Source organism: Cervus elaphus, chromosome 12, assembly GCF_910594005.1.
Source record: "Cervus elaphus chromosome 12, mCerEla1.1, whole genome shotgun sequence".
In the NCBI taxonomy this organism is placed as follows: domain Eukaryota; kingdom Metazoa; phylum Chordata; class Mammalia; order Artiodactyla; family Cervidae; genus Cervus; species Cervus elaphus.
Window position 1 is genome coordinate 4,022,755 of NC_057826.1, and position 20,647 is coordinate 4,043,401.

At 47.4% G+C, this 20,647-nt stretch overlaps 1 long non-coding RNA gene across 1 annotated transcript in view; it reads left to right on the top strand.

The window, feature by feature from the left end:
- The first annotated feature begins 1,548 nt into the window (after nucleotides 1–1,548).
- The window catches only part of LOC122705602, an 86,898-nt gene continuing 67,799 nt past the window's right edge, over nucleotides 1,549–20,647 (top strand). The window contains exon 1 of the long non-coding RNA XR_006344153.1: nucleotides 1,549–1,698. This is a non-coding gene — a long non-coding RNA (uncharacterized LOC122705602). The remainder of the gene's footprint in view (nucleotides 1,699–20,647) is intronic.

The window sequence follows — 20,647 nt, forward strand, 5'->3', positions numbered from 1 at the left end:
CACTTTCATCAAGTCCTTCCTTATTCATCAGCCAAAAGCAGAGTGTGTTGGTCCACTAGGCAGGTGTCTAGAAGTGTAACAAATGGTTACGTTTTATGGATAACTTTCACTATTTTAGTAAGGTTGGGGAGTTCTCTAGTGTTCTGGTGGTTAGGATTCAGTGCTCACTGCTGTTGTCTGGATTCAATCCTTGGTTGTGGAACTGAGACTTCACAAGCCCCTTGGCACAGCCAACAAATAAAATAGTTGCTTGTTCTAAAAAAAATGAAATGCACATATAAATTACTGAACATAGATTATGTAATCTCTGTAATTCCACATACCAATTAAATGCACTAATATGTGCATTTGACATTGGCACTGCATAAAGATTAACAGCAAAATCTAAGCTAATAATTTAAAACTTTCATTTTTCTTGACTGAGAGTGACATTAAATAGTGACTAATACACATCCTTATAGGCTGAGAGAGACTGTGGAAGAAAGAAGAAGGGCATATTGCAGTACTGCAAAACATTTATGTATACTCTTTTTTTCCTTCTTTTCTGCTTTTTTTGAACATGGGGTCCATTAGTCCATTTGGGTTGTTATAATAGAAGTTTGTTTCCCACAGTGTCAGAGGCTGGGAAGTTCGAGATCAAAGTGCTGGCAGAATTGGTGTCTGGTGATGACCTTCTTCCTGGTTCATGGATGGCTGTTTCCTTTTCATGTCCTCACATGGCAGAGGGGACCAGGGAGCTCTCTGGGGTCTCTGTCATAAGAGTATTAATGCCATTCATGAAGGAAGCACCTAAACACCTCCCAGAGGCCCTGCCTCCTAATACTATCACCTTGGAGGAAAAGATTTCACTGCATGCATTTGGGGGCAGGACACCAATGTTTAGTCCCTAAAAAGGGATCTTGCATTTTAAATTTTCCCTGGACTCCACACATTACATATAGTGATAAATCACAGGAGAACTGATAATGTTACATAAAAGAACATGGGGATGTTACTTAGCAATTCTGAGCCTCGATTTCCTGAGCTCTAAAATGCACATGATAATATCCCATGGATGGGTTTGTAATAAAGATCATTTCACAAGATAATGTACATGCCTCACTGGGAAGAATCCTTCATATTTGACAGGCTTTCATTCAATGAGTAGTAATGTGGTGCTTATAAATGTACCCTGTGAGTTATAAGTTCTGTATGGATATGATTTATCTCAGGGTCGCAATGGGGGAAAGACCTTCTAGAGGAAACAATCTTCATATCTCCATAGGGAAATTCTTGCTTTAAAGGATCTGGAGAAGGGGCCTACAGTGAATATATCCCATAATACTTCAGAGAATCATTTGACAGTTTATTATTTTATGTTCTTTTGTGGGAAAGGAGAAATACAGGCTAGATGGTAAGTCTGATAGATTTGTGTCAGTTCAGTAACTCTTCAGAGATTTAGATTAATGGATTGGGGAAGGTGAGAGAGTGGATTCCAAGGTGAGAGAGTGGACAGGTCAGAGAATTTTGCTATTGACTCTGTCCTGTTTCATATTTAATTCAGTGCCTTCATGGAAGACGCATCAGGCCTGATCACCAAACATGCGACTGATGTGCTGTTAGATGGAAGAGCTGAAACTTTGGGTGACTGATGGATAATTCAAAAGTATTTTGATAGACTGCCATCAGAGCCTGTTCTAATGGGATGGAATTTAAAAGGTAAGTTAAAAGATAAGTTAGATAAGGTCAGTTAGAAGTCAAATCACAGACAGAGTGTCCTAGGCTTCCAAGACTATCCCACGACAAAAGCCTAAGGTTGTGAGTCATTCATTAAGCATGGATTTTTGCTTACCAGCTATTTAGTACCAGTCGTCACACTGGTTGCTCTGAGGAAGATAAAGCTGGCAGCTCAGGGAATTCAGTGATGAACTTGGCAGATGCAACACCACCCACCATGGGCAGTGGTGGAGGAGGCAAGATAATGCTGACATCAACTGAATGCAAATTTCATTCATTATTTTGTTTGAATCATAAGGTCATCTATTTACTCTATAGCTCTATTGAATATGGCGATTTATGTTTAGTTATTGGAAAGAATATTGCAAGGTACATCTAGGAAAGGGTACTATGGATAATAAACATTTTAAAAACTCTGTCATGGCATGTGTGAATGGAATGATGAAGTGTTTCCCATTGATGCTGCTACTGTAATTGATGATACCTTCTTATGTTAAAACCAAACCAAAGTAGAAAGCCTCTCTGAGTCAGCTAATTTTGCACATTTAGCCTGGAAAAAGCACTTGGGAAATACTCAATTGCTCTCTTTAAATATTTAACAGACTTTTATGTGGAAAATAAAATTAGGCGTTCTCTGTGTTGAACCTTATTTAGAATGAAGATAAATGAGTAGACTTTACAGGAGGATGGATTTTGGCTCAATGTCCCGAAAGACTTTCTGCTGGAGTTGATCTTATCATCACTGGAATTGTCCTTTTTGGGCCTGAATGATCATTTTTCGAATGTGCTACTAAATTAAAGACCAAACAGCGCAGCTTCAGTGGTCCTTTCCCATGCTAAGATTCCATAAGGTTATGGAATTTAACTCATTTCTACAACAAATTTGACCCCTTCTCTGTGGTAGCCACTTCACTAGGCCCTCTAGAAGTTAGGCAAGCACTCAACAATTTTTGACTTCACTGAACATCCAGTCCACATGACTGGCCAGAATACTTAACAAAGAAAAGTATCCTAAAGACATTCGATTCAAGGTCGGGTTTTGAATGAGATATGAACTCTAGTTTCAGAAATGAAGGAAGAAAATGGTAGGATAGAGAAATGTTGAGATTTAGCATTCTTTAATAAAATAATGGGCATTTAATTTTACAAGCGATGGAGGTGGCTGTCTATCCAAAAGTGAATTGCAGTAAAGTAAAACAAACAAAAACTTGAAAACGTGTATTTCTATCCGCCTTTTGGCTATATTGTAGGGCTGCATTGACGGAAGGGGTGGGGACTGTGGAAGGAGACTGGGGCCCTTGTCTTCCAAAGGGGCCCAATGCTTCCCCCGCCCCACCCGCCTCATCCCGTCTGATCGGTTCTGACGCACAGGCCGCCATTCTTGGCGTCTCGGGGCCCTGGCATCCTGGCTATGGCTCAAAGGAATGAGAAGAAATGCAAAGGGGGGGGCCGACGCGGTCTAAGTGAGTGTTGGTGTGGGGCTCTCCGTGGGGGCGTGACTGGCGGCCCTCAACATGTTGCATATTCACCGGTGACCGTGAAACATGCAAAGCAAACGGTGCAATCAGATGCGGCAGAAACCAAGACACCCAGAGACGAAGGGCAGAGGACCAGTTCCACGAGGTCACAGCCTCCGGCCGCGGAGGGGGTGAGAGCCAGGGAGACCCCGTAGAGCCAGGCAGGGTCGCCGAGGCCGAGACAGGCTTTAGGACACCCCCGCGATGCGGGAGCGCTGGATGCCCGAGTGATCAGAGCCCGGGAGACGCGGATGAGGCTGCAGCTGAGGGTCAGCGTCTATGCCAAACACAAACACCCCTGTGGGCTATCAGAGGAGGGGAAGACCAGGTGATCTCCGAAATGACGGGAGAGGGAAGAGAGAGCTTGAACTGCCAAGGATGCCGTCCGTCCCTGGGAAGCGGGAAGGGTTGTTTGCGGGGATGCAAAGACCAGCATAGCCGAAAGATGATACTTGGGGTAAAGGAGAAGTGAGTATACCTGTAGCGAGTGAGGGAGAGAAGAGAAATTCCTCAGAAGGCATTGTCCTCTTGGAATGCGCCACAGCGGCCTCCGTGCGGTCCTTGCGCATTCTGCCCTCTCCTCCGGAGACGGTTAGGTCCCCCCGGGAAAGGACCCCACCGTCACAGCCCCCTGCACGCCCTCCCAGTCCTCAAGCTCTTTCCCCAGTCACGCTGGACTCCAGGCGTCTGCGCTCACCTGCCCCGTGGCAGGGTGAAAGGCCTGCCGTGATGCTTTCATCCTCTGCCGACCAAAGTGTAAATTGTGAGGGCGGTTCGGGGACTGCGGACAGCTGACCGTGGACCGGGGTGGAGGGCGTCTAATCATTTTCTATAAATAACTGAACTTTCTCCAGCTGGTAATGATTTTCTGTCTCTCTCGGCAAAGCCTGAACTTGAACCGAGAAGCAAATTGCTCTGACTCCCTCCATGGCTTCTCTGACTGGAAACTAGATGGGGTCAATAAACAGCGGGGGAGGGATCGAGGGAGAACGCACTGTTGTTCTTCTCTTGCCACTGATGAGTTTTAAATACATTTGATTTCTAACGTTGAATTAGGGATTCATCAAAGCCCGGGGACAGGTCCAAACAGAGTCCCAGACTTTCTGTTCCCTGCTGAGGGCTGGCAAAAGCTGCTTCTGCATTTTTTCCTGAATAGAAAATTTTAGCCGAGGGTCAAAACGATGGGGAGAATTCCCACCAAATGCATGATGCAAAGCAAGGCCTGGTCTGTTAAAATCCTATTAACTGGCTCACAAATTTCCCGTTTTCACACACACAAAAAACAAAACCTGCCGAGTTTGCCTGTTGGGTTCTTATTCATACGTGGAGCAATACTTCTCGGAGGAGATGGTAAATACAATTACTGTCAGCCAATCAGACGGAGAGTTTCCGATGAAGTGATAAGCCCCAGGGAATTCAGAAAGGTTCAGAGAGGAGGTGGAAAATGAAAGCTGAGTTATGTTTCTGTGAGTTGCCTTGTGCCAAACAGCCAAAGAGATAAGGTGGGTTACAAGATATAAAAATATCTACTCAAACCACTCAGGGTGGGAAAAGGGGCTCCAGAACCAACCCTCTTTTTTAGAGCCGATTACAATCCCTGGGGCCCAGGATGGAGGGGAAGCTTTGAGAACTGTAAGCACTTTCCAGCATCTGTAGGAAACCGCATGTACCCTCTGTGTGTGTGTGTGTGTGTGTGTGCGTGTGTGCATGTGTGCTCACTCACTCATGTCTGACTCTGTAGCCCTATAAACTGTAGCCCAAGAGGCTCCTCCATCCATGGAATTTTCCAGGCAAGAATACTGGAGTGGGTTGCCATTTCCTTCTCCAGGGGATCTTCCTGACCCAGGGATGGAACCTGCATCTCCTGCATTGGCAGGCAAATTCCTTACCACTGAGCCCCCTGGGAGGCCCATGTACCCTATGAGAAGAGCCTAATCTCTGGAGCTGCCTTCTTCTGCAGTGAGTCCTCTAGAACTTCGACTGACTTAAACGCACACAATGAGTGAATCTGCATTCTTACCGAAATCCACTCTTCGCTCCAGAATGTGGAGCGCAGAGAAGAATTACGGCAGGAGAGAGTTCATGGAAGATAGAGAGGCTTCCTGTAATTGCAAACTCGATCCTGCCTCGAGGGGCTGGATCGATGGGGGTTCACCGGGATTTATCGACAGGCCAAGGCAATCGACCAAGAAGAGCTGAGCTTTCGTCTTCTGCTCAGAGAACTGGGAGGGGCTTTGGTGTTCTCCGCTACAGCCCTAACTCCTCCTGTGGAGGTCCGTTGTGAGCTTGGTTAGGGAGCTTTGGTGCTTTGAGACTTCAGAGGATGCAGTAACGTATTTTCGAGACTTTTGTCAGAATGCTGTTTGTCTGGGTCCCATTTGCTTCCTGCCAAAAAGGGAAGGTTGCTAATCTGGTTGGTGAGCTTAGGAGATGCTCTGATACCTGGCCCAAGTCCTCCCGATAGAAGGGGACATTTGTCACCCCAACTGCTGGGAGCAGTAATTACTGCCAGCTCACTGATGAGGCCCTCCCAGGAATCGTCCCTGGCTTCAGGGAGCTGCCTTGCTCAAGGTCATGCCCCTTCCCCAGGACTGGCCTTTGTTCAATGACTTTGACCTAGAGATTGTCATACTGAGTGACGAAAGTCAGACAGGGAAGGAGAACTATGGTATGACACCCCCTGTATGTGGAATATAAAAAGAAATGATGCAGATGAACTTCCTTACAAAACAGAAACAGACTCACAGTCTTAGAGAAGGAACTTATGGTAACAAGTAACTTAAAATGTATTTAGTTTTAATTGGAGGATAATTGTTTGGCAATACTGTATTGGTGTCTGCCATACATCAACACGAATCAGCTGCCGGTATCCGCCTGTCCCCTCCCCGTTGGCCCTCCCTCTCACTTCCCACCCCCTTCCACCCCTGTGGGCTGCCACAGAGCCCTGGGTTCCAGGCCCCTGAGTCAGGCAGCAAATTCCCACGGGCTCTTTGTTTTTTGTACGGTGCTGTGTACGTTTCCACACCACTCTTTCAGCTGGTCCACCCTCTCTTTCCCCAACTGTATCCACAAGTCTGTTCCCTCTGTCGGCCTCACTGTGTTCACTATGCTGCTGCCCTGCATATACAAATGATTTTTGATGTCTGAATACAAAGGCCCAGGCTATTTGTCTCAATCCACGACTGTCTCAGAGGTGGACAGAGGCGTGCAGAGGCGTCTGCACGGCTGTTCAATTTCTCTCCGTCTGTCATACTCTTCACTCAGTATGAAAGTCTCTTATTACCTGGCTTTTTTCACTGCCTGTCCCCCAACATCCAAGGGGTGATCCTAAAATACCCTCCAATAAACTCCTTGCATATACAGATTTCTGCTTCCAAGTCTATTTCTGGGAGGACGGACCTCAGAGAGTGAGAGGCTAGGATATTAATTATGGCTTATCTGTTGTAGAGCTGAGTCATTGTTTTTAGGTAAGTTATTTAACTTGAACTTTTAAATAGTATTAAGGAGGACTCGAGATGTGTTTTTTTCCTAAGGGATCTTGGGTTGCAAAAGGCTTAGCCACACTCTGATATAATTTCAAGAACCAGCATGGAGCAAGAAGATAGATTTTTTTTTTTTTTTGGGCTGCAAAACTTTCTGGAACTTGAAAAATCATACCTGTCAACTGTGTGTCAGATTTCCAGGTTGAGTATAACTGCTTGTTTACTGACTTATGTCATCTTAGCAAAGCTACTTTTTCTTTAATTGCTCTGGCTGCTATCGGAGCAACCGTGACAACCCTCTCATTCATACCCTGAACTCTGGAGAAGTCTAATCACGCCCCCTCTGTCTGCTGCCTTATCCTCTCCCTCCTCAGAAGAGTTGAGGAGTTTTATTTCCTTTGTTTCCTTTCTTACTGAAACAGTACTATACCCAGATAGCATTGTTTCCAGGGAGACAGTGAAAAGTGAAAGTTAACTCAAAGAACTCTAAGGAGAGGAGTTGATAAATTACATGAGATGCCATTGGGTTAGAGGAAGGCAGAAACACCTCCTAGGTATTTTGGAGATAAATAGAGGACTTTTTAACAAGGTTATACTGAAGACTTGGAGGTCTTCATAAAAGCTGGTATATATTTAGTTAATGATTATAAGAATGGGTTAATATTTACCCGAGGAGCCTATTATTACTCATGAGTTGGGGGAAAAAATAATCACTACATATCTAGGTCCAAGAAGTAAATTATGGATGTTACCTTTTCTTGCCTTCTATCTTTGAAGAGAGTTGAAAGTGACCCATCTTTCCCAGTGCCCATCTATCAGTTTAATACCTCTTGTCATTTACTATAGGTCACTATGCTATTCTCCCTGGTTCCTTTTATTTCCTTTAATGTTGCAGAATGTTTGGGGTTTTTTGGAGGAGATCAAAGCTAGTCATTATTATCAAACACTTCTGTGTTCCTTTGTATTTAAATCAGAACAGGGGAAGTATGTGGTATTGTTGGATATGGCCTAATACTACTATTGAAAGCATTTTGAAAGATTGCTTTTATGCAAACCAGTATGTGAGTGGGCCAAGAAAGGGATGGAGGGACGTGACAGAGCAAGGTGAAATTTTAAGTCTAGACTAATGGGAAATGGAGGATGAAGAGGGGCAAGATTTTCTTGTCATCTGAATGTGTCATATCAAGTCAAAAGGATGAGGACCAGGCAAACTTCTCAGCTCCTCGAATAACTGATTTTCCTGAAAACAGAAACAACAAAACAACCCCCCTCCCCTCATATCGAGTTACTTAGTAGGGATCAGAAAGACAGAAGAAATGATTCCTGTACCCTTTTCAGAGTCTGTATACTCAAGTCAGAGTGACGATGCCTCCAGCCAACTGCCCAGGCTTCGCAGTGAGTGGTCCACGGTCCAGGAAAAGCGGTGTGGCCTGTAGCCACTAGAGGACAGCAGAGAGCTGCTCCTGGAGAGGATGCTCCTGACGGAGGGACAACAGGTCACCAAGGTGACCGCCTCCCTCCTCTCCACCTGAGGAGAGAGAGGGGCCCTCCCTTTATCTCGGGAAGAAATGCCAGTCAGGACTCCTGCTTCCAGACTGCACTCTGTGGGGTTTCCATTCAGGGAGTTTTAGCTGTGAAACCTGAGTCTCGGTGTTCTCATCCAGAAAATGGGGATAGTAATAGTAAGAAACCCATAGAGCTGTGAGCTGTAAGTGCAAAAAGGCTGTCATTCCATCAGTTCAGTCAGTTCAGTCACTCAGTCATGTCCAACTCTTTGCGACCCCATGAATCGCAGCACGCCAGCCCTCCCTGTCCATCACCAACTCTCAGAGTTTATCCAAACTCATGTCCACTAAGTCAGTGATGTCATCCAGCCATCTCATCCTCTGTCGTCCCCTTCTCCTCCTGCCCCCAATCCCTCCCAGCATCAGGGTCTTTTCCAGTGAGTCAACTCTTCGCATCAGGTGGCCAAAGTATTGGAGTTTCAGCTTCAGCATCAGTCCTTCCAATGAACACTCAGGACTGATCTCCTTTAGGATGGACTGGTGGCATCTTCTTGCAAACCAAGGGACCCTTAAAAGTCTTCTCCAACACCACAGTTTAAAAGCATTAATTGTTTAGTGCTCAGCTTTCTATATGGTGCAATTCTCACATATATGACTACTGGGAAAGCCATAGCTTTGACTAGACAGACCTTTGTTGGCAAAGTAATGTCTCTGCTTTTTAAAATACTGTTTAGGATGGACACAGCTTTTCTTCCAAGGAGCAAGCATCTTTTAATTTTATGGCTTCAGTCACCATCTGCAATGATTTTGGAGCCCAAGAAAATAAAGTCTGTCAGTGTTTCCACCGTTTCCCCATCTATTTGCCATGAAGTGGTGGGACTGGATGCCATGATCTTAGTTTTCTGAATGTTGAGCTTAAAAAAAAAGTTTTAAGCCAACTTTTTCACTCTCCTCTTTCACTGTCATCAAGAGGCTCTTTAGTTCTTCTTCACTTTCTGCCATAAGGGTGGTGTCATCTGCATATCCAAGGTTATTGATATTTCTCCCAGAAATCTTGATTCCAGCTTGTGCTTCATCCAGCCCAACATTTTACATGATGTACTCTGCATATAAGTTAAATAGGCTGACAATATACAGCCTTGATGTACTCCTTTTCCAATTAAGAATTAGTCCATTTTTCCATATTTGGTTTTAACTGTTGCTTCTTGACCTGCATACAGATTTCTCAGGAGGCAGATCAGGTCGTCTGGTATTCCCATTTCTTGAAGAATTTCCCACAGTTTGTTGTGATCCACATAGTCAAAGGCTTTGGTATAGTCAATAAAGCAGAAGTAGATGCTTTTCTGAAATTCTCTTGCTTTTTCAATGACCCAATGGATGTTGGCAATTTGATCTCTAGTTCCTCTGCCTTTTCTAAATCCAGCTTGGACATCTGGAAGTTCACAGTTCAGGTACTGCTGAAGCCTCTCTTAGAGAGGGGCTCTGGCTGCAGCAGACCTGGGTCATGCAGCATGTGGCATATGCCTTCTTGGAGGAGGTCACCATTAGTCCCCCCATAAAGCCACCGAGCAGACGAGAACCCCCAGGGAATCTGACTTTGGAGGCCAGTGGGGCTTGATTACAGGACTTCCGCAGGACTGGGGAAACAGACTCTTGGAGGGCACAAACAAAACCTTGTGCACACCAGGAGCCAGGAGAAAGGAGCAGTGTCCTCATAAGAAACTGAGTCAGACTGTGAGTGTCTGTGTGTCTCTGGTAGAGGCATGGATGGACAGTTTGATCTCAGGCCAAACAACAGCTCTGCCCATCCACAGAAAATCGGGTTAAAGATTTACTGTCATTCAATATGAAGTGAAGTGAAAGTTGCTCAGTTGTGTCAGACTCTTTGCAACCCCAGGGACTGTATAGCCCATGGAATTCTCCAGGTCAGAATATTGGAGTGGGTAGCCTTTCCCTTCTCCAGGGGATCTTCCCAACCCAGGGATCAAACCCAGGTCTCCTGCATCGCAGGTGGGTTCTTTACTGTCTGAGCCACAAGGGATACTGTGACAGATACTGCCATATCTGACACTTTGCGAGTCCTCTGTCCATGGGAATTTCTAAGCAAGATTTCTGGAGTGGGTTGCCATGCCCTCCTCCAGGGGATCTTCCCAACCCTGGAATTGAACTCAGGCCTCTTTCTTCTCCTGCATTGTCAGCTGGATTCTTTACCACTGAGCCACCTGGGAAGCCCTTGATAAAAATGACCATTGCAAAACTAAAGATTCTGTGTCACTGAGCTATTTCAGAGAATTTGCAATTAGAGATTTTTTTTTTTTTTGGATAACTTGTCCTGGATCGACTTTTTAATCACTCATAACACTGTTCCTGTCTGAGCTCAGAAGCAGGTCCACAATGACCTCCCTACAATACACAAGCTTCAGGCAGTCACTCCCAGACAGTGTTTCAGAGTGAGGAGACCTGGCTGACAAGATGAAATTGTCAGTTGATGGTAGACCTGAGGAGAGGTGGCTTCCCTAGTAGCTCAGATGGTAAAGCTTCTGCCTGCAATGCAGGAGACCTGGGTTTGATCCCTGGGTCAGGAAGATCTCCGGGAGAAGGAAATGGAGACCCACTCCAGTATTCTTGCCTGGAGAATCCCATGGACAGAGGAGCCTGGTGGGCTGCAGTCCATGGGGTCGCAAAGAGTCAGACACGGCTGAGGGACTAACACACACAGACCGAGGAGAGAAGGAATTACAGTCTTAAAGAACCAGCTTCCTAAATATGCTATTTCTGTTTGAATGTCGGGAGGCTAGATTGAAGTAGAATAGTTAAAAATACGTTTCATTACCTTTAAATCTAACGCTCACTTTAACTGGGTAAGCATGTGTAATTTAGGGTTTTAAGGTTTTGTATTTCCCAAAATGTTGGTTCTCAAGGAAGTTAATATCATTGCAGAAAGCTGAATTCCAAACTGGCTCTTCCTTTGAATGTTCCAGTAAAAACAGGCTTATGGAAGCAATGCTCTGGGCACAGTATCAAGCCAGATTCCATGGGAGACTAGACACTGTGGGGGAGGCAGTCCAGCATCCAGCCTCACAGGGTCTGAATCCAAGATGCCTCTCTGTACCTATTACTTCCTGCTGGACATTTCTGCACAGAAAGGTGCTGGAAGATGTCATCTTCCAAGATCCAAATAACTAGTGATAGAGCATTTAGGGTCACAATGGCAGAAACATTTTTCTTCTGTTGACCCTCTGAGGAATGTCATAAATATCGCCAACTATTGACTTTTCGCTACCTGTTTTTTTCCTCTGGTTGATGATGCATCCAACTCTGCTTAATGGACAAAGTTACTCACTAATCACTGGGATAGACAAATAAACAAACATGATCTACACTAAAAGCGTACTGTGGGGAAAGTAAAGTGGGGTTTTGGTTGAATTAAGGTAAATATAAGTCAACGGTGGGATGTGGCAGACAATAGAGTATGCAACCTGAGATTACTCAGGCACTGCGTCTGGAAGAAGGGAAGTGTTAGGCCAGGGGCCCTCAGTACCTCTAGCATCACTGATTTCTTTGAAAACATGTGAGCTATAAAACTCTCTCAGAAGAAATCCTGTAAGTATAAAAATTTGAGTTGACTGCTGCTGCTGCTGCTGCTGCTAAGTCACTTCAGTCGTGTCCGACTCTGTGCGACCCCATAGATGGCAGACCATCAGGCTCCTCCATCCCTGGGAGTCTCCAGGCAAGAACACTGGAGTGGGTTGCCATTTCCTTCTCCAATGCATGAAAGTGAAAAGTGAAAGTGAAGTTGCTCAGTCGTGTCCAACTCGTTGCAGTAAATATTCTTCCCTAACCACCAGATGCTGTCAATATTTAATTTCATCTTCAGCACTTCCTATGGGCTGAGAACAGCCCACGCTCATGAAAAAGTAATCACTTCCCTGTTCTCTTAGCCCACCTGAGAGTAAGCTAGGTGAGTGGGTTCTTCCAGAATGGTGACTCTCATGACCCTGACAAGGTCACACCTGGCCCAGCAAGTGGGGACAACTACTGAGGTTTCGGGACTCTTGATACGGTCAACTTTGTAGATCAGGCTTCCTTTCCAGTCAAGGTCAGAAACAGAGGTGAGAACAGAATCCGGGAACTGTGGACTACTTTGTAACCAGAAGACCCAGAGAGCAGAGCGGTTCCATGGAGACTTCCTGGTTAGTGAAATGCATGCTGACATGTTTAGGGGAAAATGTAGGAATGTCTGCTAATTACTCTGAAATGCATCAAAAAATAAGATAGGGTGATGGATGGATAGGAATAAACAAATAGACAAATAACTGCACAAATCTAAGTGAAGTTCTTCTTTCTGCTTGAAAATGTTCACATTAAAATTTGCAAACAAAAAAAAAAAGATGGAATTCATTCAACAAGGTCAGTCCTGATGGTAATAACTAACTGAATGGAAACATGCCATCACTCTGGTTACTACCAGGAAATGAAAGTTAAGTCACAGTAATCAGTGCAGATTGTACCTGTTATTGATCTTTTGGGAACCTGTCTCACTTTATATCCTCAGTTTTGTGTGATCATCATTCATTAGAGAATCAAGTTTTTACAGAACTCTAGTTTCTCCTCATTCAGGCTCAAAGACGGTATATGGCGGTGTGCTTCCAACACTAATACCGTGCAGTGTGTGTACAGGACATCTGCTGTTGCAATTTCCTTGAGGGGCAACTTGGGGTGGAAACATCACTGAAAGAACAAAATGTTCATGGATGTGCATGGTAAAACAACAGTTGTGTTTCTACCCGTTTCTTAGCAGCATAAAGTCACTTGTTTTTAATCAAGAGAAGTGAAACCAGCCACTTCCATATTTAAGTAATTTTCTCTCCTTTTCTGCACCTGAAAGTTATTAGTGATACCATGCTTGTGCTTAGGGCTACTTTGGAAACAAACTGCTGGCTATTTTATATTTCTATTTTTAAAAATAATTTTATTTGATTACTTTTGGCTGTTCTGGAGCTTTGTTGGTGGGAGGGTTTTATCTAGTTGTGGTGAGTGAAGGTGGCTTTCTAGTGTGGTGAGTGAGGACTCTCTCTAGCTGTGGTGAGTGAGGGCACCTCTCTAGTGTGGTGAGTGAGGACTCTCTCTAGTGTGGTGAGTGAGGGTGGCTCTCTAGTGTGGTGAGCGAGGGCTCTCTCTAGTGTGGTGAGCGAGGGCTCTCTCTAGTGTGGTGAGTGAGGACTCTCTCTAGTGTGGTGAGTGAGGACTCTCTCTAGTGTGGTGAGCGAGGGCTCTCTCTAGTGTGGTGAGTGAGGGCTCTCTCCAGTTGTGGTGAGTGAGGACTCTCTCTAGTGTGGTGAGTGAGGGCTCTCTCTAGTGTGGTGAGTGAGGGCTCTCTCCAGTTGTGGTGAGTGAGGGCTCTCTCTAGTGTGGTGAGCGAGGGCTCTCTCTAGTGTGGTGAGTGAGGGATTTTTCTAGTTGTGGTGGGTGAGGACTCTCTCCAGTTGTGGTGAGCCAGGGCTCTCTCCAGTTGTGGTCAGTGAGGACTCTCTCTAGTGTGGTGAGTGAGGGCTCTCTCTAGTGTGGTGAGTGAGGACTCTTTCCAGTTGTGGTGAGTGAGGACTCTCTCCAGTTGTGGTCAGTGAGGACTCTCTCTAGTGTGGTGAGTGAGGACTCTCTCCAGTTGTGGTGAGTGAGGACTCTCTCCAGTGTGGTGAGTGAGGGCTCTCTCCAGTTGTGGTGAGTGAGGGCTCTCTCCAGTTGTGGTGAGTGAGGGCTCTCTCCAGTTGTGGTGAGCGAGGGCTCTCTCCAGTTGTGGTGAGTGAGGACTCTCTCTAGCTGTGGTGAGTGAGGGCTCTCTCCAGTTGTGGTGAGTGAGGGCTCTCTCCAGTGTGGTGAGTGAGGACTCTCTCTAGCTGTGGTGAGTGAGGGCACCTCTCTAGTGTGGTGAGTGAGGGCTCTCCAGTGTGGTCAGTGAGGGCTCTCTCTAGTGTGGTGAGTGAGGACTCTCTCCAGTTGTGGTGAGTGAGGGCTCTCTCCAGTGTGGTGAGTGAGGGCTCTCTCTAGTGTGGTGAGTGAGGGCTCTCTCTAGTGTGGTGAGTGAGGGCTCTCTCTAGTGTGGTGAGTGAGGACTCTCTCTAGTGTGGTGAGTGAGGACTCTCTCTAGTGTGGTGAGTGAGGGCTCTCTCTAGTGTGGTGAGTGAGGGCTCTCTCTAGTGTGGTGAGTGAGGACTCTCTCTAGTGTGGTGAGTGAGGGCTCTCTCCAGTTGTGGTGAGTGAGGGCTCTCTCCAGTGTGGTGAGTGAGGACTCTCTCTAGCTGTGGTGAGTGAGGGCACCTCTCTAGTGTGGTGAGTGAGGGCTCTCCAGTGTGGTCAGTGAGGGCTCTCTCTAGTTGTGGTGGGTGAGGACTCTCTCCAGTTGTGGTGAGTGAGGGCTCTCTCCAGTTGTGGTGAGTGAGGACTCTCTCTAGTGTGGTGAGTGAGGGCTCTCTCTAGTGTGGTGAGTGAGGACTCTCTCCAGTTGTGGTGAGTGAGGACTCTCTCCAGTTGTGGTGAGTGAGGGCTCTCTCTAGTGTGGTGAGTGAGAGCACTCTCTAGTGTGGTGAGTGAGGACTCTCTCCAGATGTGGTGAGTGAGGACTCTCTCCAGTTGTGGTGAGTGAGGGCTCTCTCTAGTGTGGTGAGTGAGAGCACTCTCTAGTGTGGTGAGTGAGGACTCTCTCCAGTTGTGGTGAGCGAGGGCTCTCTCCAGTTGTGGTGAGTGAGGACTCTCTCTAGTGTGGTGAGTGAGGGCTCTCTCTAGTGTGGTGAGTGAGGACTCTCTCCAGTTGTGGTGAGTGAGGACTCTCTCCAGTTGTGGTGAGTGAGGGCTCTCTCTAGTGTGGTGAGTGAGAGCACTCTCTAGTGTGGTGAGTGAGGACTCTCTCCAGATGTGGTGAGTGAGGACTCTCTCCAGTTGTGGTGAGTGAGGGCTCTCTCTAGTGTGGTGAGTGAGAGCTCTCTCTAGTGTGGTGAGCGAGGGCTCTCTCTAGTGTGGTGAGTGAGGGCTCTCTCCAGTTGTGGTGAGTGAGGACTCTCTCTAGTGTGGTGAGTGATGGCTCTCTCTAGTGTGGTGAGTGAGGACTCTCTCCAGATGTGGTGAGTGAGGGTTCTTTCCAGTTGTGGTGAGTGAGGACTCTCTCCAGTTGTGGTGAGTGAAGACTCTCTCCAGTTGTGGTGAGTGAGGACTCTCTCTAGTGTGGTGAGTGAGGGCTCTCTCTAGTGTGGTGAGTGAGGACTCTCTCCAGTTGTGGTGAGCGAGGGCTCTCTCCAGTGTGGTGAGTGAGGGCTCTCTCTAGTGTGGTGAGTGAGGGCTCTCTCCAGTTGTGGTGAGCGAGGGCTCTCTCTAGTGTGGTGAGCGAGGGCTCTCTCTAGTGTGGTGAGTGAGGGTTCTTTCCAGTTGTGGCGAGTGAAGACTCTCTCCAGTTGTGGTGAGTGAGGACTCTCTCCAGTTGTGGTGAGTGAGGACTCTCTCTAGTTGGTGAGTGAGGGCTCTCTCTAGTGTGGTGAGTGAGGACTCTCTCCAGTTGTGGTGAGCGAGGGCTCTCTCCAGTTGTGGTGAGTGAGGGCTCTCTCTAGTGTGGTGAGTGAGGGCTCTCTCTAGTGTGGTGAGTGAGGGCTCTCCCTAGTTGTGGTGAGCGAGGGCTCTCTCTAGTGTGGTGAGCGAGGACTCTCTCCAGTTGTGGTGAGTGAGGGCTCTCTCCAGAGTAGTGAGCGAGGGCTCTCTCTAGTGTGGTGAGTGAGGACTCTCTCCAGTTGTGGTCGGGGAGGGCTCTCTCTAGTGTGGTGAGCGAGGACTCTCTCCAGTTGTGGTGAGTGAGGACTCTCTCCAGTTGTGGTGAGCGAGGGCTCTCTCCAGTGTGGTGAGTGAGGGCTCTCTCTAGTGTGGTGAGTGAGGGCTCTCTCCAGTTGTGGTGAGCGAGGGCTCTCTCTAGTGTGGTGAGTGAGGGCTCTCTCTAGTGTGGTGAGTGAGGACTCTCTCCAGTTGTGGTGAGCGAGGGCTCTCTCCAGTTGTGGTGAGTGAGGACTCTCTCCAGTTGTGGTGAGTGAGGACTCTCTCCAGTTGTGGTGAGCGAGGGCTCTCTCCAGTTGTGGTGAGTGAGGGCTCTCTCTAGTGTGGTGAGTGAGGGCTCTCTCTAGTGTGGTGAGCGAGGGCTCTCTCTAGTGTGGTGAGTGAGGGCTCTCTCCAGTTGTGGTGAATGAGGCCTCTCTCCAGTTGTGGTGAGCGAGGACTCTCTCCAGTTGTGGTGAGCGAGGGCTCTCTCCAGTTGTGGTGAGTGAGGGCTCTCTCTAGTGTGGTGAGTGAGGACTCTCTCTAGTGTGGTGAGTGAGGGCTCTCTCTAGTGTGGTGAGTGAGGACTCTCTCCAGTTGTGGTGAGTGAGGACTCTCTCCACTTGTGGTTAGTGAGGGCTCTCTCCATTGTGGTGAGCCAGGGCTCTCTCTAGTGTGGTGAGTGAGGACTCTCTCCAGTTGTGGTCAGCGAGGGCTCTCTCCAGTTGTGGTGAGTGAGTGCTCTCTCCAGTTGTGGTGAGCGAGGGCTCTCTCCAGTTGTGGTGAGTGAGGACTCTCTCTAGCTGTGGTGAGTGAGGGCTCTCTCCAGTTGTGGTGAGTGAGGGCTCTCTCCAGTGTGGTGAGTGCGGACTCTCTCTAGCTGTGGTGAGTGAGGGCACCTCTCTAGTGTGGTGAGTGAGGGCTCTCTCTAGTGGTGGTGAGCGAGGGCTCTCTCCAGTGTGGTCAGTGAGGGCTCTCTCTAGTGTGGTGAGTGAGGACTCTCTGCAGTTGTGGTGAGTGAGGACTCTCTCCAGTGTGGTGAGTGAGGGCTCTCTCTAGTGTGGTGAGTGAGGACTCTCTCCAGTTGTGGTGAGCGAGGGCTCTCTCCAGTGTGGTGAGTGAGGGCTCTCTCTAGTGTGGTGAGTGAGGACTCTCTCCAGTTGTGGTGAGCGAGGGCTCTCTCCAGTGTGGTCAGTGAGGGCTCTCTCTAGTGTGGTGAGTGAGGACTCTCTCCAGTTGTGGTGAGTGAGGGCTCTCTCCAGTTGTGGTGAGTGAGGGCTCTCTCTAGTGTGGTGAGCGAGGGCTCTCTCTAGTGTGGTGAGCGAGGGCTCTCTCTAGTGTGGTGAGCGAGGGCTCTCTCCAGTTGTGGTGAGTGAGGACTCTCTCTAGCTGTGGTGAGTGAGGGCTCTCTCCAGTTGTGGTGAGTGAGGGCTCTCTCCAGTGTGGTGAGTGCGGACTCTCTCTAGCTGTGGTGAGTGAGGGCACCTCTCTAGTGTGGTGAGTGAGGGCTCTCTCTAGTGGTGGTGAGCGAGGGCTCTCTCCAGTGTGGTCAGTGAGGGCTCTCTCTAGTGTGGTGAGTGAGGACTCTCTGCAGTTGTGGTGAGTGAGGACTCTCTCCAGTGTGGTGAGTGAGGGCTCTCTCTAGTGTGGTGAGTGAGGACTCTCTCCAGTTGTGGTGAGCGAGGGCTCTCTCCAGTGTGGTGAGTGAGGGCTCTCTCTAGTGTGGTGAGTGAGGACTCTCTCCAGTTGTGGTGAGCGAGGGCTCTCTCCAGTGTGGTCAGTGAGGGCTCTCTCTAGTGTGGTGAGTGAGGACTCTCTCCAGTTGTGGTGAGTGAGGGCTCTCTCCAGTTGTGGTGAGTGAGGGCTCTCTCTAGTGTGGTGAGCGAGGGCTCTCTCTAGTGTGGTGAGCGAGGGCTCTCTCTAGTGTGGTGAGCGAGGGCTCTCTCTAGTGTGGTGAGTGAGGACTCTCTCCAGTTGTGGTGAGTGAGGGCTCTCTCCAGTTGTGGTGAGTGAGGACTCTCTCCAGTTGTGGTGAGCGAGGGCTCTCTCTAGTGTGGTGAGTGAGGGCTCTCTCCAGTTGTGGTGAGTGAGGACTCTCTCTAGTGTGGTGAGTGAGGACTCTCTCTAGTGTGGTGAGCGAGGGCTCTCTCTAGTGGTGGTGAGCGAGGGCTCTCTCCAGTGTGGTCAGTGAGGACTCTCTCTAGTGTGGTGAGTGAGGGCTCTCTCCAGTTGTGGTGAGTGAGGGCTCTCTCCAGTTGTGGTGAGTGTGGGCTCTCTCCAGTTGTGGTGAGTGAGGGCGCCTCTCTAGTGTGGTGAGTGAGGGCTCTCTCTAGTGGTGGTGAGCGAGGGCTCTCTCCAGTGTGGTCAGTGAGGGCTCTCTCTAGTGTGGTGAGTGAGGACTCTCTCCAGTTGTGGTGAGTGAGGGCTCTCTCCAGTGTGTTGAGTGAGGGCTTTCTCTAGTTGCGTTGAGTGAGTGCTCTCTAGTTGTGGTCAGCGAGGGCAGCTCTCCAGTTGTGGTGAGTGAGGGCAGCTCTCCAGCTGCGGGGCAGGGGCCTCTCCCTGGGGTGACTCCTCTTGTGGCAGAGTCCCGGGTCTAGCGCGTGTGGGCTTCAGGAGTGGGGCGCCTGGGCTCGGGAGCTGCGGCTTCCTGGCTCTAGAGGACCGGTGAAGAGTTGTGGCACACGGGCTTGGTCGCTTTGTGGCCTGTGGGATCTCAGCGGGACAGGGATGGAACCTGTGTCTCCTCCATTGGCTGGTGGTTTCTTTACCACCGAGGCACCAGGGAAGCCCTTCTTTTACATTCCTTTGTCTTTCTAGGTGTGTATGTGTGTGTACGTGTGTGTGATTCTATCCACCTTGCCCTGAAGCCCATAAACTTCATGTTTCATTTCGATTGCACTTAATCATAAAATACAGTCTTTGCTACTAAATTGAGACAGTAAATGGATCTATTTCTGTGTTATTTGATGACACAATTTTAAACATTCCATTTGTCCTTGTAAAAAAAATAAATTCAAACTAACAGGAAAGTCACAAAAACAGTGCAGAGTCCCCATCTATCTTTCACCTGCACTCCCTATTGCTGAGAAGCTACATAACCCAAGCAAAGCAAATTCACACGGTTATAACACTGTTAACTATTCTATAGACTTTATTAGTCTTCCACCAGGGAATCCTACGCTGTATTCTCTGTAGTCTTTCTCAGTTATTCCTTGTCTTTCACAAACTTGAGACTTCTCAAAAGGACAGACCATTTGTTTTCCAGTGTTTCTTTCAGTTGTGTTTGTTCAATGTGTTCTCATGATAATTGAGGTTTTGTATTTGGGCAAGAATCCCACAGAAGGGACGTGCCCTTCTCAGTGTATGATGTCAGAGTGTACAGGTTGTTAAATCTTATTAGCAGTGAGGACCTATTACTATGATCACTTGTTTCCCATAGTGTCTGCCAGGTTTCTCCACTAGTAAGTTACTACTTTTCTCTTTGAAATTAATAAATAATTCATGGGGAGGTATAAGGGGCCATGCAAAGATTCCACTTCTCATCAATCCTTCACCCACTAATTTTAACATCCTTTGTTGATTCTCTTTTTGTTTGTCTCTTTTTTGTTTTTTACTGTACTGAGGAGGCACATGGAGTCTTAGATCCGCAAGTGAAAGTGAAAGTCGCTCAGTCCTGTCTGACTCTTGGCGACCCCATGTACTACACGGTCCATGGAATTCCCCAGGCCAGAATACTGGAGTGGGTAGCCTTTCCCTTTTCCAGGGGATCTTCCCAACCCAGGAATTGAACCCAGGTCTCCCGAATTGCAGGCAGATTCTTTACCAGCTGAGCCACCAGGGAAACCCAACCAGGAATCAAACTCATGGCCACTGAGATCGAAGCATAGAGCCTTAACCACTGGGCCACCAGAGAATTTCAACTGACTCCTGCCTGTGACATTATTTCTGTGTTTGTATAACGGAGATTTGGTAGAAGCTATAGCATATGCACATGTGTATTTCTATCTTCTGTTTATATCTGTCATCTATCTATGTACCTATTTTCTGTATATCTGTCTGTCTCTATCTACCTAACTTTGAGTTCAAACTGATACTTCAGATTTTAATCTATTCTAGTCTTTCCCCTTTACTTTACTAACTCTTTTCTCTGATAGTGAGAAACCAGATTCCTACCACATCACCAAGTTTCATAAAAATCAGATTCCAATTACCCACAATATATTGACTTACTTGCTCAGTCCTGGCATACACATAATGTAGTTTTATAATCGTTAACCCAGTGCCTGTGAAAAATTTACTAAAATCCAATTTTGATGTACGGGGCTGTTTGTCTTTAGCCTCACAGGATGCAGTCAAATGCTGTTTTTCAAAGTCACTTAGAGGAGGGTTTTCCTTCCCCACCTCCAATGGTGAGACATGTTACTCATTTGCAGTACATTCAGGTTCATTTGTTGCTGTTCCATTTGGAGTTCTTCTACAACATGATTAATCTTTGTTGCTTATTTGTTTATTAAAAAAGTAAACCAGCATACTAACACATATATATGGAATTTAGAAAGATGGTAATGATAACCCTATATGCAAAACAGAAAAAGAGACACGGATGTACAGAACAGACTTTTGGATTCTGTGGGAG